Below are 4,332 nucleotides of genomic sequence, written 5' to 3'. Positions count from 1 at the left end.
TCATTCTGCTACAGGCATTGAATGATATGCTACTGCGTATTAGCGTTGAAGGCACCCACACTCCCACAGTGGGAGGAAAGTTTCGCAACGACAATTTTTGTTCACGAAGCAAAACGGAGCGTTAAATATCGGTAGTCGAAAATATCGGCTCCCACTACTTGGTCGCCTTGTGCAAATGTGGCGTTAGATTTGTATTATGCCGTATAGCCTACTACTGTGTTTTGTAAAGTTTTGTTATTGTTTGGTTGATACGTCCTTCAACTTTATCCCAAAATGATGATATATTCGGGGAAATTGTTGACTTCATCAAATGTTATGCTGTTGATGTTTTTTTTTGTAATGAAATGTTATTGTGGAATTGTTTATATTCGAGTATACTATTTGCCTAGAAAGGGAGTAACGGCAGGAATATATAGGTCTGTTGCGAGCAGTGTGCGAACTGTAGGCCTATACGAGTGCTTCGCGATTCATCCGACAACGCCATAGCAGACCCCAAACGGCCGTGTCAATTAGCAAAATTGAATATCGTCCCTTCTACGCGCTCGGCGAAGCACATGCTTGAATCTGTGTTTCAGGGGGTGTTTTGCATTTGATGGCCGTGCATGTTGGCTTGTCGAGCGAGCAATGAACTTGAACAGACTTGCGATGAATCGGGGTACTGTTACTTTTTCTGGGAAAAGATTGATGTGCGCACACTGGGGTTGTTCAGAATTGACTGACTGACTTTCAAAAAGTCTAGGTTTTCAGTCCGTTTCCCATGCCTTATAACATAGAAACATATTCTAGCTACTTTTTTTTCGTAATTCATCCCTTGCATCTATGTGCAATGTGCAATTGTGCATGTTGAGCTGGAAGAATATCGGCTAAAGATAGGGGATACCCCTATTCAACCTCTGACTAGCAAATGCAAGATGAAAGCTGGATTTATGCAGCTGTTGTGGATTGGGGTGCCACAAAACCTCACTATGGAAAGTATTGTTACTTCAGGGCATCATTTTCATGTCCCACACTCCCTTAGAATTCCACAAAAGTGCCTAAGACTGATAGTCATTTTGTTGGATCACATATTCTACACTCCCTATACCTAGCCGAGACTGTTCATCAATTTCCTGGACCACTATGTGCAATAATACAACTGAAAATGTACCATCCACTCACAGCCACATAAATCCAGCATATATAGTACATTTGCTAGTCTATGTTGAATCGAGGCTCTCGGAATTTAGAGGAATCCCCTATTGAACATCACATTGTTAAAAGGAAATGAAACGTCGCCCGCTTGGGTATTCCGCAACAGTATTCATAATCAACCGATCGGGCCTCGTCAGCGGCACTCCCGGTCCACTGACGGCTACACGCCACGCATGTAGGAAGAGCATGGATGTTATCTTTCCATTTTACCGAATTTGCGCACGGCAAGCATATCTTGTTCGAACCCTTGTACGGCGTACGCTTCATAGTTCAAGGAATAATCAAGCCCTAGGGCAGTGGTTCCCAACCGGGGGGGGGGGGGGGGGGGGGGATTTTGATATTTTTAGGGGGGAATCTGGCTTAAGTTTTTTAGGGTAAATCTGGCTTTGGCATTGTATCGGAAGATACACTGGGTTCACAAGGTTTTTAGATTTTTATGATATTGAACTGTTAAGTAGAAATTAGTTCGTTACAATTGTATGTTTCTTTGGCGGATTTCAAGCTGTTTAAATGTTTAAATGCCTTCCGTAGCTATTTCACCCCCTGATAAAGTGAGGCCCACGAGACGATTTCGTTGGGTCCGCGACAGCCTCTCGACCAGTCGCCTCTCGACCAAATTGCTACTAAGCAGGAAAACGTCAAGCCGAATTCAGCACAAGGCCGCTAGTGAAATTGTTTAACTTTTTAAGCCAACATATGAACTAACGTGAAAAACATACCGTACCAAATTCATCGATTCAACTCAAGTCCATAAGTGGACTTAGTGATTTATTTTTCGTCAGCGGCTACCCGATCGGTCAAAAACAGGTCAAATTTGACTGTAGGGGAGATGTGGTACCGATGGATCACTGGGACCGAAAATACTTTGAAAATTCTCTATGATAATTCCATGATTACACTCCGTGAATTTGTCTACAATTGCATGCTGGCAACATCTTTCCTCACATACAAAAAAATTCGACGTGCGCGAACTATGGAATCTCTCACAGATGTTTTTTGTTTTGGGGGGTGTAAACTAAATTTAGATCGACATATACATTTTTCGTTGTAACCTTCAACACGAACAAACCAGCAATCATTTTATTGTGAAGTCTAGGGCTTGTATCAGGCTATATAATGGAACCTATTATTTTTTTCAGTACTTTCCTTTAGTGGAATTTTTTTCGATTCATGTACAAAATTAGTAGGGTGGGGACCGATGATACAATAGCCAAATCAAGCAAAATAATCAAGCATACTAATCATGAAACAAATGAAACATGACTACGTACAGAAAATCTTTATGTAATAATTGCATATGATGTTTTATCGCTATAACGAGGTCTTTGGAAGTCACACTGTCGATTTTCGGGCAATATGTATGTACCCTCAAATTTATAAGTCCTAGCCTGAATCGAAACGTGATTTTATGACAACATTTGAGTCAATATTTAATCTATTTTTTGACGGTTGCGACCGAAAATTCTTCTTTGGCTTGCTGTAGCTTAGATTATAATACTGGGCAAGAAAAGTTGTCACATCTGAGTTTTTTTAGGGTATATGTGTCATAGGTCCCCGAGTCGTGTGCCATTGGACCCACCGGGTGGGGACCGATGACACGTTCGAGCAACAAATTTTAAACGTCCATCAATATTTTTTGAGAAGACGGATATTCATGTATATGTGCGCGATAGGTAGAGCTTGTATCAAAGTGCTGAGCCAGCAAAAGATCTGCTCTTTTCGGCTGAATATTTTGGGGCCAGCGATCATTTTCCAATTTTTGATCCATCGGTACCACATCTCCCCTACTTAACCAAAGTTTAGTGCGGTCCGCATTCGTCATAGTTCGGACATATCTGAATATGTTTGGCCATTAATTGCTCAGTCAACACATGGTTGCGCGTTAAAAAGCACATTTTTTTAGTCACAGGCAGCTTTTTCATAGGAGGAGAATTTTAGCTCAAATCTCGGCCAAGGGGGCACGAGACGAAAAAGGTTGGGAACCACTGAGGGGCTGGGATGCCGCAGCCTCACATATATTTGCTACTAAGGCAGTATTCGAAGTACGACTGCGTCCTTCCACCCCACTCATGGGGTCCGACAACCACTCAGGATTTCCTTCCACAATCCACAGCCATATTCTGGATCAGGGGTCATCACTGCAGTGCCCACGGGCCCCACCCAGGTAGCCCGCAAGGACCAGATGAATCGCCCGCGGGCCTGTTCTAAATATAGACGGAGAAACATCCCTTACCAGTGAGCATAACGAGATTTATTTATTTAGCTGTTATTGTGTAAATCACATTAGCATGTAACTTAGTTACTCCCGCCATTTACCCGTTTCAAATTTTAATGTTTTTTTGGCTGTAACTCGTTTTGTGTTCACAATAGAGAAAACTTTCTTCTTAAGACTGATAGAAACATGTTTTCGCAGATTTTGAGCTATATATCATGAATCTACGACCAGCGGTTGCCGAGATGGGCCATTTTAACCCCCACGCGCAGAAATTGGAGGGTTGCCGACTGGAAAATGGGGGTAATTCCCTAAACGTCCATTTTCATTGAAGTTTTGGGTGATTTGTCAGGATTTGAGAACCCCCTTTTTTCGATTAAAACAAAAAGTCATTTTCACTCCACCCTACTGTATATTGCTATCAATTTTTATCATCGCTCTGCTCTCGTAATCAGATTACCAGTAGTGTATTTCAGACAGCTAGTAAAATGTAGTGACGTAATCATGCCTCATACTTCGAAAAGACAACTTTACTTGACTCGAGTCACCTCACAAAATCGAGTGACTTGACTCGAGCCACCTTCGATAATCGATTGACTTGACTCAAAATCTGCAATGACTCGAAGGTAGGGACTTGATCCCAACACTGGTATATAGTGACAAAATTTGTACATCTCTGTATTAGCTGTTGACGCGTACACAAGACCTACACTTCTATCGTTTTATCCACGTTTTAATTATACAGGATGGGATATATATATCATGTTGAATGAATTACACATATTATAACTCTTGCTAATGGCCTGTGGGGTCTGTTAGGGCGTTGCTGAATCGACAAGCATTCATATACACTTCGCACCAATGCTCGCAACAAATCTATATATTCCTGCCATTACTCCCCTTCCAAGCAAATACTCGAAAATACACAA

This window comes from Botryllus schlosseri, chromosome 14 (assembly GCF_051294905.1).
Source record: "Botryllus schlosseri isolate E-star chromosome 14, Bs_hap1, whole genome shotgun sequence".
NCBI classification, from domain to species: Eukaryota; Metazoa; Chordata; class Ascidiacea; order Stolidobranchia; family Styelidae; genus Botryllus; species Botryllus schlosseri.
Note: the sequence above shows the minus strand (reverse complement) of the source record.